Source organism: Cryptomeria japonica, unplaced genomic scaffold (assembly GCF_030272615.1).
Source record: "Cryptomeria japonica unplaced genomic scaffold, Sugi_1.0 HiC_scaffold_58, whole genome shotgun sequence".
NCBI classification, from domain to species: Eukaryota; Viridiplantae; Streptophyta; class Pinopsida; order Cupressales; family Cupressaceae; genus Cryptomeria; species Cryptomeria japonica.
The window spans coordinates 135,001-150,000 of record NW_026728880.1 but is presented as its reverse complement, the minus strand read 5'-3'; the positions used below and the strand labels follow the sequence as shown (position 1 = coordinate 150,000).

The following is a 15,000-nucleotide window of genomic DNA, read 5'->3' as shown; positions in this document are numbered from 1 at the left end:
GGACAGTTCGAGTGACAGGTCAAATCCAAGAGTTCCGAAGACTACCTCCAGGAACAATCGGGAACAAGACCGATTACAAGTCGTCGAGTCTGTTACTGGGCGAACACGAGATGCGCACAGGAAATCGATCAGCCCTCACAATGGCCCAAGGCCAGAGATCGGACTGCTACGATTTACCCCAACAATCATCGTGCCACTCTTCGCAGAGAGGTGATAGACGCCAACGAGCCCGCGCATAGCAATCGAGGTGTAAAAAGGGCGTTGAAGGCAGGAAGCCTGGACGAAAGAGGCTACGAGGTCACCTCGAAGCGGTCTAAGAATCGGGCGCACTTGGGGCGACTACCAGTGCCAACCCCTTATCCCGCGGTGCGTCCGACACACAGAAATTTCCAAGGCGGCCAAGGAGCCTCCCCGCATAGCAATCGGGGTGTGAGGTTACGGATGCAGCATTGATAGCAATCGAGGTGTGAGGCGAAGGATGCAGAAGTGAGAGCCGAGGGATGTAGCAGAGATAGCAATCGGGGTGTGTGATGCAGAAGAGATAGCAATCGAGGTGTGCGGTGGGAAGGGCCCAGCAGCCAGAATGCATGAAGCGACGGATGAAGCAGTGATGACAACCGGGCTGTGAGGAGAGGAGGGATGCAGCCAAGAAAGCAATCAGGGCTCGAGGCAAGGGATGCATCAAGGATAGCAATCATGTTGTGAGGCGAGATTCCAAAGGCTAAACGTGAGAGGCTGCAGGGTCGACTCAGAGAGGTCTATGCATGTGAGAGGCTGAAAGCAAGGTCGACTCGGAGCGGTCTATGCATCGGGCGCGCTTGGGGCGACTACCAGTGCCAACCCCTTATCCCGCGACGCGTCCGACAAAGAGAACGTTCCAAGGCGGCAGAGGAGGTTACCAGCCGAAGGATGCAGTAGCAATAACAGGTATAGTTCCGCGGCGGCCGAGAAGACTCACCGCATAGGAATCGGGATGCGAGGCGAGGGATGCGGCGGGAAGGCCCCGACGGCTAAACGGAAGAGGCTGCAGGGCCGCCTCGGAATGGTCCAAGCATCGGATGCGATTGGGACGACTACCAGTGCCAACCCCTTATCCCGCGATGCGTCCGATACACAGATAGTTCCAAGGCGGCCGAGGAGCCTCACCGCATATCAATCGGGGTGCGAGGCGAGGGATGGGGCGGGAAGGCCCCAACGGCTAGACGGAAGAGGCTTCAGGGCCACCTCGGAATGGTCCAAGCATCGGACGCGCTTGGGGCGACTGCCAGTGCCAACCCCTTATCCCGCGATGCGTCCGATACACAGATGGTTCCAAGGCGGCCGAGGAGCCTCACCGCATAGCAATCGGGGGTGCGAGGCGAGGGATGGGGCGGGAAGGCCCCAACGGCTAGACGGAAGAGGCTTCAGGGCCGCCTAGGAATGGTCCAAGCATCGGACACGCTTGGGGCGACTACCAGTGACAGCCCCCTATCCCGCGATGCGTCCGATACGAAGATGGTTCCAAGGCGGCCGAGGAGCCTCACCGCATAGCAATCGGGGTGCGAGGTGGGGGATGCGGCGAGATGGCCCCAACGGCTAGACGGAAGAGGCCACAGGGCCGCGTCGGAATAGTCCAAGCATCGGACGCGCTTGGGGCGACTACCAGTGACAACCCCTTATCCCGCGATGCGTCCGATACGAAGATAGTTCCAAGGCGGCCGAGGAGCCTCACCGCATAGCAATCGGGGTGCGAGGTGGGGGATGCGGCGAGATGGCCCCAACGGCTAGACGGAAGAGGCTGCAGGGCCGCCTCGGAATAGTCCAAGCATCGGACGCGCTTGGGGCCACTACCAGTGACAACCCCTTATCCCGCGATGCGTCCGATACGAAGATAGTTCCAAGGCGGCCGAAGAGCCTCACCGCATAGCAATCGGGGTGCGAGGTGGGGGATGCGGCGAGATGGCCCCAACGGCTAGACGGAAGAGGCCACAGGGCCGCCTCGGAATAGTCCAAGCATCGGACGCGCTTGGGGCGACTACCAGTGACAACCCCTTATCCCGCGATGCGTCCGATACGAAGATAGTTCCCAGGCGGCCGAGGAGCCTCACCGCATAGCAATCGGGGTGCGAGGCGAGGGATGCGGCGAGATGGCCCCAAAGGCTAGACGGAAGAGGCTGCAGGGCTGCCTCGGAATAGTCCAAGCATCGGACGCGCTTGGGGCGACTACCACTGCCAACCCCTTATCCCGCGATGCGTCCGATACACAGATAGTTCCGAGGCGGCCGAGGAGGTGGGGGATGCAGCGAGATGGCCCCAACGGCTAGACGGAAGAGGCTGCAGGGCCGCCTCGGAATAGTCCAAGCATCGGACGCGCTTGGGGCGACTACCAGTGACAACCCCTTATCCCGCGATGCGTCCGATACACAGATAGTTCCGAGGCGGCCAAGGAGCCTCACCGCATAGCAATCGTGGTGCGAGGTGGGGGATGCGGCGAGATGGCCCCAACGGCTAGACGGAAGAGGCTGCAGGGCCGCCTCGGAATGGTCCAAGCATCGGATGCGCTTGGGGCGACTACCACTGCCAACCCCTTATCCCGCGATGCGTCCGATACACAGATAGTTCCAAGGCGGCCGAGGAGCCTCACAGCATAGCAATCAGGGTGCGAGGCGAGGGATGCGGCGAGAAAGCCCCAACGGCTAGAGGGAAGAGGCTTCAGGTCCGCCTCGGAATGGTCCAAGCATCGGACGCGCTTGGGGCGACTACCAGTGACAACCCCTTATCCCGCGACGCGTCCGATACACAGATAGTTCCAAGGCGGCCGAGGAGCCTCACCGCATAGCAATCGGGGTGCGAGGCGAGGGATGCGGCGAGAAGGACCCAACGGCTACACGGAAGAGGCTTCGGGGCCGCCTCGGAATGGTCCAAGCATCGGACGCGCTTGGGGCGACTACCAGTGACAACCCCTTATCCCGCGACGCGTCCGATACACAGATAGTTCCAAGGCGGCCGAGGAGCCTCACCGCATAGCAATCGGGGTGCGAGGCGAGGGATGCGGCGAGAAGGACCCAACGGCTAGACGGAAGAGGCTTCGGGGCCGCCTCGGAATGGTCCAAGCATCGGACGCGCTTGGGGCGACTACCAGTGACAACCCCTTATCCCGCGACGCGTCCGATACACAGATAGTTCCAAGGCGGCCGAGGAGCCTCACCGCATAGCAATCGGGGTGCGAGGCGAGGGATGCGGCGAGAAGGACCCAACGGCTAGACGGAAGAGGCTTCGGGTCCGCCTCGGAATGGTCCAAGCATCGGACGCGCTTGGGGCGACTACCAGTGACAACCCCTTATCCCGCGACGCGTCCGATACACAGATAGTTCCAAGGCGGCCGAGGAGCCTCACCGCATAGCAATCGGGGTGCGAGGCGAGGGATGCGGCGAGAAGGACCCAACGGCTAGACGGAAGAGGCTTCGGGTCCGCCTCGGAATGGTCCAAGCATCGGACGCGCTTGGGGCGACTACCAGTGACAACCCCTTATCCCGCGACGCGTCCGATACACAGATAGTTCCAAGGCGGCCGAGGAGCCTCACCGCATAGCAATCGGGGTGCGAGGCGAGGGATGCGGCGAGAAGGACCCAACGGCTAGACGGAAGAGGCTTCGGGTCCGCCTCGGAATGGTCCAAGCATCGGACGCGCTTGGGGCGACTACCAGTGACAACCCCTTATCCCGCGACGCGTCCGATACACAGATAGTTCCGAGGCGGCCGAGGAGCCTCACCGCATAGCAATCGGGGTGCGAGGCGAAGGATGCGGCGAGAAGGACCCAACGGCTAGACGGAAGAGGCTTCGGGTCCGCCTCGGAATGGTCCAAGCATCGGACGCGCTTGGGGCGACTACCAGTGACAACCCCTTATCCCGCGACGCGTCCGATACACAGATAGTTCCAAGGCGGCCGAGGAGCCTCACCGCATAGCAATCGGGGTGCGAGGCGAGGGATGCGGCGAGAAGGACCCAACGGCTAGACGGAAGAGGCTTCAGGGCCGCCTCGGAATGGTCCAAGCATCGAACGCGCTTGGGGCGACTACCAGTGACAACCCCTTATCCCGCGACGCGTCCGATACACAGATAGTTCCGAGGCGGCCGAGGAGCCTCACCGCATAGCAATCGGGGTGCGAGGCGAGGGATGCGGCGAGAAGGACCCAACGGCTAGACGGAAGAGGCTTCAGGGCCGCCTCGGAATGGTCCAAGCATCGGACGCGCTTGGGGCGACTACCAGTGACAACCCCTTATCCCGCGACGCGTCCGATACACAGATAGTTCCGAGGCGGCCGAGGAGCCTCACCGCATAGCAATCGGGGTGCGAGGCGAGGGATGCGGCGAGAAGGACCCAACGGCTAGACGGAAGAGGCTTCAGGGCCGCCTCGGAATGGTCCAAGCATCGGACGCGCTTGGGGCGACTACCAATGACAACCCCTTATCCCGCGACGCGTCCGATACACAGATAGTTCCGAGGCGGCCGAGGAGCCTCACCGCATAGCAATCGGGGTGCGAGGCGAGGGATGCGGCGAGAAGGACCCAACGGCTAGACGGAAGAGGCTTCAGGGCCGCCTCGGAATGGTCCAAGCATCGGACGCGCTTGGGGCGACTACCAGTGACAACCCCTTATCCCGCGACGCGTCCGATACACAGATAGTTCCGAGGCGGCCGAGGAGCCTCACCGCATAGCAATCGGGGTGCGAGGCGAGGGATGCGGCGAGAAGGACCCAACGGCTAGACGGAAGAGGCTTCAGGGCCGCCTCGGAATGGTCCAAGCATCGGACGCGCTTGGGGCGACTACCGTTGCCAACCCCTTATCCCGCGATGCGTCTGATACACAGATAGTTCCGAGGCGGCCGAGGAGCCTCACCGCATAGCAATCGGGTTGCGAGGCAGATTATTGGGAAGGGAACCCCCTGGGATGCGGCTCAAGCAGTGCCCAAAGGGACTGGAATGCGGAATCACATCGAGAGACCCAAATGCTATACGAGGGCTCAAATCGAATTATCGATTTGGCCACGACATGGACGCATCGGAACGACTACCTTTGCCGAACCACTCGCAATTGCATCCATACCGAAACCAATAGACATTTCCGTTAGAGCCCTCGCATAGCATTCGGGAATCTCGCATGCCCCTCTAAATCGACCAATGCTGGCGCTCAATGAAAATCCGAGCGCTACCACCGTTCGAGCGCCAGCATTGGTCGAGTTAGAGGGGCACGGGGGAGAATGCTCCAGTCAACACCTCCCCTATATAAGTTATTTGTCCGATTCTCGCACAACCGTAGTCTGCCTCGTCGAATCAAACAACGGTCCCAGATTCCGACTTCCGTTCCGTAGAGACCCAAAAGCTAGATGGAGGCTCGCAAGAAAGAGAGTCGGCGCATAGCAATCGGGTTTCTCGAACGTTTAGGGACCGAGCTCACTTGCGGATAGGGCAAAATCCGCCAAGCAACCCAAAAGCTAGACGGGGGCTCGAATCGAATCGCCTAGGCGGCCACAACAACGACGTGTTGGATCGACTACCAGTGCCAAACCATTCAGCAAGACTAGTCTGTGTCGAGGCCGGATAGAGATTCTCAGAGAGCGCCCGCATAGCATTTAGGAGACCTGCCGCGTCCCTCACACTCGACAAATGGTGGTGCACGTTTATAAATCCGAGCGATCCCAACCCTTTCAAGCACCAACATCGGTCGAGATAGAGGGGCACGGAGGGGGCTGCGTGAGACAACACAGTCCCCTATATAAGTTATTTGTCCGATTCTCACACATCCGAAGAATGGTCATCAAATCGGACAACAGCCCAAACTTCCGACTTCCGTCCCAGAAAGCCCAAGAGCTATCTAAAACGTTCATGGCCGGAACTCGATCGCGGCTATACCAGTCCGCCAAGCAACCCAAAAGCTAGACTGGAGCTCTAGTCGAATCACCTCTGTGGCCATTGCAAGGACGTGTTGGAGCGACTACCATTGCCGAACCATTCCGCAGGTCGAGTCCATACCAAGGCCGCATAGAGATTCACGATGAGCTCCTGCATAGCAATCAGGAGACTTGCCGTGTCCATCACAATCGATAAATCCTGGTGCAAGATTTTTGCATCCGAGCGCTCCAACCAGTCGAGCACCAGCATCAATCGACATAAACGGGCACGGGGGGAGGATGCTCGAGAACACTACCTCCCCTATATAAGTTATTTGTCCGATTCTCAAGCAGCCGAAGTCTGGTCATCGAATCGGGTCAAAGACCACAACTTCCGACTTTACCCACAATGCAAGTCATCGAATCGAACATCGGCCCCCGAGTCGGACTCCATGCGTATGTCAGGTCATCGGACCCAAATTCCGCCTTCCTGCGCATGGCGGGCCATCAATATCAACTCGGTCATCGGACCCAAACTCCGCCTTTTTGCGTATGGCACGCCTTCAAATCGGTCATCGGACCCAAATTCCGCCTTCCTGTGCATGGCGGGCCATCAACATCAACTCGGTCATCGGACCCAAATTCCGCCTTTCTGCGCATGGCACGCCATCAACTCGGTCATCGGACCCAAATTCCGCCTTCCTGCGCATGGCAGGTCATCGGACACAAATTCAGACCTCGCCAATATGCCTACGTATCGAATCGGTCATCGGACCCAACTTCCGACTTCATCCATACTGTAGGGTCTTTGAGGTTGGCGCGGTGCGCTCAACCCAGGGAGTCGACCCATCGAAGCATACACCTCCCCTATATAAGCTATTTGTCCGATTCCCACACCTGTGTAGTTTGCACCTCTGACCAGGACATCGACCCCAACTTCCGAACTCGACTGCAACGACGGCACCAGCGCCTTGGTGCGCACCTTGCGACGCACAGTCCCAACATTCGCCTTCCTGCACATGGCAGGTCATCGGACCCAAATTCCGACCTCGCGAGTATGCCTACATATCGAATCGGTCATCGGACCCAACTTCCGACTTCATCCATACCGTAGGGTCTTTGAGGTTGGCGCGGTGCGCTCAACCCGGGGAGTCGACCCAACGAAGCATACACCTCCCCTATATAAGCTATTTGTCCGATTCCCACACCTGTGTAGTTTGCACCTCCGATCAAGACATCGACCCCAACTTCCGAACTCGCCTCCAACGACCGAACCAGCGCCTTGGTGCGCACCTTGCAACGCACAGTGCCAACATTCGCCTTCCTGCACGTGGCAGGTCATCGGACCCAAATTCCGACCTCGCGAGTATGCCTACATATCGAATCGGTCATCGGACCCAACTTCCGACTTCATCCATACCGTAGGGTCTTTGAGGTTGGCGCGGTGCGCTCAACCCGGGGAGTCGACCCAACGAAGCATACACCTCCCCTATATAAGCTATTTGTCCGATTCCCACACCTGTGTAGCTTGCACCTCCGATCAGGACATCGACCCCAACTTCCGAACTCGACTAAAAAGACCGCACCAGCGCCTTGGTGTGCACCTTGCAACGCACAGTGTCAACATTCGCCTTCCTGCACATGGCAGGTCATCGGACCCAAATTCCGACCTCATGAGCATACCTACTAATCGAATCGGTCATCGGACCCAACTTCCGACTTCATCCATACCGTAGGGTCTTTGAGGTTGGCGCGGTGCGCTCAACCTGGGGAGTCGACCCATCGAAGCATACACCTCCCCTATATAAGCTATTTGTCCGATTCCGACACCTGTGTAGTTTGCACCTCCGCTCAGGACATCGACCCCAACTTCCGAACTCGCCTGCAACGACCGAACCAGCGCCTTGGTGCGCACCAAAAGTGCGCACTTTTGGAGGGCACTTTTCTGCGCTCCAAAGGTGCGCACTTTTGGAGGGCACTTTTTGGAGGGCACTTTTCTGCGCTCCAAAGGTGCGCACTTTTGGAGGGCACTTTTTGGAGGGCACTTTTCTGCGCTCCAAAGGTGCGCACTTTTGGAGGGCACTTTTTGGAGGGCACTTTTCTGCGCTCCAAAGGTGCGCACTTTTGGAGGGCACTTTTTGGAGGGCACTTTTCTGCGCTCCAAAGGTGCGCACTTTTGGAGGGCACTTTTTGGAGGGCACTTTTCTGCGCTCCAAAGGTGCGCACTTTTGGAGGGCACTTTTTGGAGGGCACTTTTCTGCGCTCCAAAGGTGCGCACTTTTGGAGGGCACTTTTTGGAGGGCACTTTTCTGCGCTCCAAAGGTGCGCACTTTTGGAGGGCACTTTTTGGAGGGCACTTTTCTGCGCTCCAAAGGTGCGCACTTTTGGAGGGCACTTTTTGGAGGGCACTTTTCTGCGCTCCAAAGGTGCGCACTTTTGGAGGGCACTTTTGTGCACTCCAAAGGTGCGCACTTTTGGAGGGCACTTTTCCTGTGCTCCAAAGGTGCACACCTAGGTGAGCACCTTCGACCACACCTTGTAGCACACCAAACTCTGACTTTCGACTTCATCCGCAATGCAGGGTCTTTGAGGTTGGCGCAATGCGCACAACCAGGGGAGTCGACCCATCAAACCCAACACCTCCCCTATATAAGCTATTTGTCTGATTCTCATACATGCGTAGCCTGCAGGAGCAATTAGGACATCGACCCCAACTTTCGGCTTCTAAACGAAAACAAGGTCTTTGAGGTTGGTGTAATGCGAACAACTAGGGGAGTCAACCCATCAAACCCAACACCTCCCCTATATAAGCTATTTGTCTGATTCTCATACATGTGTAGTCTACAGGAGCAATTAGGACATCGACCCCAACTTTTGACTTCTTAACGAAAACAAGGTCTTTGAGGTTGACGTAATGCGCACAACCAGGGGAGTCGACCCATCAAACCCAACACCTCCCCTATATAAGCTATTTGTCCGATTCTCATACATGTGTAGCCTGCAGGAGCCATTAGGACATTGACCCCAACTTTTGACTTCTTAACGAAAACAAGGTCTTTGAGGTTGGCGTAATGCGCACAACCAAGGGAGTTGACCCATCAAACCCAACACCTCCCCTATATAAGCTATTTGTCTGATTCTCATACATGTGTAGCCTGCAACAACGATTAGGACATCCACCCCAACTTCTGAATTCGTCTGCGTTGACCGCACCAAAGGTGCACGCCTTGGTGCTCACCAAAATCCGACTTCCGACTTCTTCTGCTATGCGGGGTCTTTGAGGTTGGCGCAGTGCGCACAACCAGGGGAGTCAACCCACCGAATGCAACACCTCCCCTATATAAGCTATTTGTCTGATTCTCATACATGCGTAGACTGCAGCAATGATTAGGACATCCACCCCAACTTTTGACTTCTTAAACAAGACAGGGTCTTTGAAGTTGGTGCAGTGCACACAACCAGGGGAGTCGACCCATCAAACGCAACACCTCCCCTATATAAAGCTATTTGTCCGATTCTCATACGTGTAGTCTGCAGCAGCGATTAGGACATCGACCCCAACTTCCGAATTCGTTTGCATTGACCGCACCAAAGGTGCACGCCTTGGTGTGCACCCTGGAGTGCACTTTGGTGCTCACCTCGGTGCACACTTTGGTGTGCACCTCGGTGTGCACCAAAGGTGCGCACCTTGGAGCGCACCAAAGGTGTACACTTTGGAGCGCACCACATAGGGTCTTTGAGAGGTTGGCGCAGTGCGCACACCAAGGTGGGTGTTGAGGTGCGTGCCGAGGTGGGTGGGTGCTAGGGTGCGCTCCATGGTGGGTGCCAGGGTGGGTGCGTGCTAGGGTGGATTCCAAAGAGGGTCATAGGGTGGGTGCCAAGGTGGGTTGGTGATATAGTGGGTTCAAAGGTGGGTACTAGGGTGGGTTCCAAGGTGGGTCACAAGTTGGGTGCCAGGATGCGTGGGTGTTAGGTTGGGTGCCAAGGTGGGCTCCTGCGTGGGTGGGTGCTAGGGTGGGTTTCAAGGTGGACGCGAGGGCGGGTGCCAAGGTGGGTAACAAGTTGGGTGTTAGGATGGGTGAGTGCTAGAGTGGGTGCCAAGGTGGGTGGGTGCTAAGGTGGATGCCAAGGTGGTTCACAGGGTGGGTGGGTTCTAGGGTGAGTTCCAAGGTGGGTCACAGGTTCAGTGCTAGGGTGGGTGTCAAGGCGGGTGTCGAGGTGCCTGGGTGCTAGGGTGTGGATGCCAATGTGGGTCATAGGGTGGGTACTAGGGTGGGCTGCAATGTGGGTGCCAAGGTGGGTAACATGCTCGGTGGGTTCTAAATTGGGTGCCAGGGTGGGTGTGCACCCACCTTGCCCGAGGTGGGTGCCAAGGTGCCAGTGTGGGTGGGTGCTAAGGTGGATGCCAAGGTGGGTGAGAAGGTGGGTGATAGGTTGAGTGGTAGGATGGGTGGGTGCCAAGATGGGTCACAGGGTGGGTGCAAGGGTGGGTAGGTGCTAGGGTTGGTGTCAGGGTGGGTGGGTGCTAGGTTGGGTTCCAAGGTGGGTGCGAGGGTGAGTGTCAAGGTGGGTCACAGGTTAGGTGCTAGGATGGGTGAGTGCTAGGGTGCAAAGGTGCCAGGGTGGGTGCTAGGATGGGTCGATGCTAGGGTGAGTGGCAAGGTGGGTCCACAAGTGTCAAGGTGGGTGCCGAGGTGGGTGCCAAGTCGGCGACTGCTATGGTGGATGCCAAGGTGGGTCACGGGGTGGGTGCCAAGTTGCTAGGTTGGGTTCCAAGGTGGGTGCCAACGTGGGTGCTAGGGTGCGTGGGTTAAAGGGTGTGTCACAACGTGGGTGCCAGGATGGGTGCGCACCCACACTGGCCAAGACGGGTGCGGGTGCAAGGTTGGGTTCCAAGCCCGGTCACAGGCTGGGTGCTAGGATGGGTGGGTGCCAAGGTGGGCACCAGGGTGGGTGCACCCACCCTGGCCAAGGTGGGTCACGGGGTGGGTCCTAGGGTGGGTAACGGGGTGGGTACTAAGGTGCGTGCCAAGGTGGGTCATAGGGTGGGTGCCAAGGTGGGCACCAGGGTGGGTGTGCACCAACCCTAGCCAGGGTAGGTCACGGGGTGGTTGTCGGGGTGGGCGTCAAGGAGCCAAGGTGGGTGGCAAGTAGCCAAGTTGCGTGCCAAGGTGGGTGTCGGGGTGGGTGCCAAGGATCCAAGGTGGGTGCCAAGGAACCAAGGTGGGTGTCTGGGTGGGTGCCGAGGTGGGAGCCAGGGTGGGTCCCAAGGTGAGTGCAAAGGTGGGTGCCAGGGTCAAGGTGAGTGCCAATGTGGGTTCCAAGGTGCCAGGGTCAGGGTGAGTGCCAATGTGGGTTCAAAGGTGCTAAGTTGGGTGCGAGGTTGGGTGCGAGGGTGGGTGGGTGCCAAGGTGTGCTAGGTGGAAGCCCGGGTGGGTCGGCATCCCATGGGTGTCGAGTTGGGTGCCTGATGGGTGCTTCTTGTCAAGTTTTAGTCGTCGGGACTCATTTCGAGCCTTAGAGGTCGTTTCTTGTCCGGTTGCCCTGTCTTCGACCTGGGAACCCAATTTTGGTCCTCGGGTCCCATTTTTTTTTGTCTCGCATCCCACTTTTGGCCTGTGGCCTTTTCGGGGTCGATTCTCGTTTTGGGCATCAGAGCATGTTTCTTCTCCTAAAACCCAATATTTGTTTATTAAGTCTCGGAACACATTTTTGTTCTCGTGGACCCATCATGGGTCTTGGAACGCATTTGTGGTCCTTGGGTCCCATTTTGCATCCCGAAACTTGTGTTTTGGTGCTTGATCCCTATTTTGGGTGCCCACCTTGCACCAAGTGCGCACCCGGGGCAAACCGAGCGCCTTGGTGCACCGGGGCAAGATCGAGCGTGCACCCGAGGCGCCCCGAACATGCACCAAGGTGCACTCGGCCCACATGTGAGCGCAGGTCGTTGCGCCCGAGGTGGTGTGTGGGCACCGCGTTGCAGACGGGACACTGCACGCACACGACGCCCCCTCCAGGTGCACGCACGTAGGCCGGGCCGGGTGCACACCCGACGCCCTAGCAAGGTGCGCGCACCCGGGCAGGGCTCACACTTGGCGAACGGGGCGCACTTCGCGAGGGAGGGTGTGCACCTCGACGGGGGTGGGTGGCCGGGGTGGATTCGCACGTGGGTCGCGGTTTGCTAAGTACACACTGCGACAAGCTCATAACGGGTGCGATCATACCAGCGTTAGTGCACCGGATCCCATCAGAACTCCGCAGTTAAGCGCGCTTGGGCCGGAGTAGTACTGGGATGGGTGACCTCCCGGGAAGTCCCGGTGTTGCACCCTTTTTTAGTTTTTCGCCGGGCGTCGCAATGCTATTTGAATAAACCTTTTGCCCGTTTGCGTTCTCGTCGGGGCCGGGCCGGGCCGGGGTGCGCTGCCCGCACTACCGCGCGCGCGGGGGCGACACCGAGCACGCACCCGAGGCGCCCCGAGCACACAGGCCACGGTGCAACCCGGGCGTTGTGCGCGCACCCCGGTGCGCCCGAGGTGCTGCGCGCGCACCCAGGTGAAATCGGTGTGCACCTCGGCCAGTGCGCGCTCGGTCGAGTCGCGCACGTTGGCCAAGGTGCACGGTGATGTTTCTTACTCTAAGGTTCCGCACCAGACGCCCGGGACAGGTGAGCGAAGCTGGGCGGGGCCGGGTGCGCGGCCGGGGCAGGTGCACGCAGCTGGAGAGAGCTTTGGAGCACACTTCGGAGCGCACCAATGATGCGCTCCATTCAAAAGTTTCCTGAAAAGGCAAAAAAAGTTGAGATTATAGAATTTCCCACTTGAGAGATTGTAAAAAAAAAAAATTTAAAATGAAGGAAACGCGGGTGCCAAGGTGTGCGCAGCCCAGCCAAGGTGTGCGCACCAAGGCGCCCACCCTGGCGAAGGTGCACGCAAGGTGCGCACCCGAGGCAAACCGGACAATTAACCCAACTTTCGACTTCGCGCGCACCTTGGAGCGCACTTCGGAGCGCTCCTTGGTGCGCACCAATCTTGGGCACCTCGGAGTGCACCATGGCGCCCACCAAGGTGCGCACCCGGGGCAAACCGAGCTCCGACTTCGTGCGCACCTTGGAGCGCACGAAAGGTGCGCACCATGGCGCCCACCAAGGTGCGCAGCCCAGCCAAGGCGTGCGCATCAAGGTGCGCACCCTGGCGAAGGTGCGCACCCGGGGCAAACCGAGCTCCGACTTCGTGCGCACCTTGGAGCGCACAAAAGGTGCGCAACCCAGCCAAGGTGTGCGCACCCCGGTCAAACCGAGCTCCGAATCGTGCGCACCAGAGGTGCACGCCATCGTGCGCACCTTGGAGCACACTTCGGAGCCCTCCTTGGTGCGCGCCGATGTTGCGCACCTCGGAGCGCACCCGGGGAAAACAATGCAATTAACCCGACTTTCGACTTCGTGGGCACCTCGGAGCGCTCTCGGGTTCGCACCTCGGAGCACACCGAGGTGCGCACCTTTGATGCGCTGCCTTCACCAATTTCCAGAAAAGGCAAGAAAACATTGAGAAGGTGTGCGCACCGAGGTGCCCACCCTGGCGAAGGTGCACGCGAGGTGCGCACCCGGGGCAAACCGGGCTCCGACTTCGTGCACGCCGCACCTTGGAGCACACTTCGGAGCGCTCCTTGGTGCGCACCAGGGCGCGCAACCCAGCCGAGGTGCCCACCCCGGCGAAGGTGCACGCGAGGTGCGCACCCGGGGCAAACCGGGCTCCGACTTCGTGCACGCCATGGTGCCCACCGCGGCGAAGGTGCACGCGAGGTGCGCACCCGGGGCAAACCGGGCTCCGACTTCGTGCACGCCGCACCTTGGAGCACACTTCGGAGCGCTCCTTGGTGCGCACCATGGTGCCCACCAGGGCGCGCAACCCCGCCGAAGGTGCACGCGAGGTGCGCACCCGGGGCAAACCGGGCTCCGACTTCGTGCACGCCGCACCTTGGAGCACACTTCGGAGCGCTCCTTGGTGCGCACCATGGTGCCCACCAGGGCGCGCAACCCCGCCGAAGGTGCACGCGAGGTGCGCACCCGGGGCAAACCGGGCTCCGACTTCGTGCACGCCATGGTGCGCACCGCGGCGAAGGTGCGCACCCGGGGCAAACCGGGCTCCGACTTCGTGCACGCCGCACCTTGGAGCACACTTCGGAGCGCTCCTTGGTGCGCACCAGGGCGCGCAACCCAGCCGAGGTGCCCACCCCGGCGAAGGTGCACGCGAGGTGCGTACCCGGGGCAAACCGGGCTCCGACTTCGTGCACGCCGCACCTTGGAGCACACTTCGGAGCGCTCCTTGGTGCGCACCATGGTGCCCACCAGGCCGCGCAACCCAGCCAAGGTGTGCGCACCAAGGTGCACGCGAGGTGCGCACCCGGGGCAAACCGGGGTCCGACTTCGTGCACGCCGCACCTTGGAGCACACATCGGGGCGCTCCCGGGTTCGCACCGGCGTTGCGCACCGTGGTGGGCACCTCGGAGCACACCAAGGTGGGCAGCGAGGTGCGCACCTTTGATGCGATGCCTTCACTAATTTCCATAAAAGGCAAAAAAAAAACGAGATTTTAAAATTTCCGTTTTGAAAGATAGTGAGAAAAAGGGAATGCTGGTGCCATCTTGAGCCCGCCCTGGTGCGCAGCCCAGCCAAGGTGTGCGCACCAAGGTGCCCACCCTGGCGAAGGTGCGCGCCCGGGCAATTAATCCAACTTCCAACTTCGCGCGCGCCAGGGTGGGAGCGCACCCAACAACCGGGCCTGGGAAGAGCCAATGCGAGAAACCCCACCAAACGCTCTGACAAAAAAAGAGGGGGCGCTCCAGTAACCCCGCTTCGGAGCGCACCCTGGGCAAACCCAGCCAAGGTGCCCACCCCGGCCAAGGTGCAGGCGAGGTGCGCACCCGGGGCAAACCGGGCTCCGACAACGTGCACGCCGCACCTTGGAGCACACTTCGTAGCGCTCCCGGGTGCGCACCTCAGAGCACACCAAGGTGGGCAGCGAGGTGCGCACCTTTGATGCGCTGCCTTCACTAATTTCCAGAAAAGGCAAAAAAAAAAGGAGATTTTAAAATTTCCGTTTTGAAAGATAGTGAAAAAAACGGAACGCGCGTG

General features: G+C 59.6%; 1 non-coding gene across 1 annotated transcript; it reads left to right on the top strand.

Moving 5' to 3' along the window:
* Positions 1 to 12,080: 12,080 nt before the first annotated feature.
* Positions 12,081 to 12,199, top strand: LOC131863276 (5S ribosomal RNA). Its single transcript, XR_009362208.1, has one exon. It is a non-coding gene; the product is annotated as a 5S ribosomal RNA (ribosomal RNA).
* Positions 12,200 to 15,000: the final 2,801 nt, after the last annotated feature.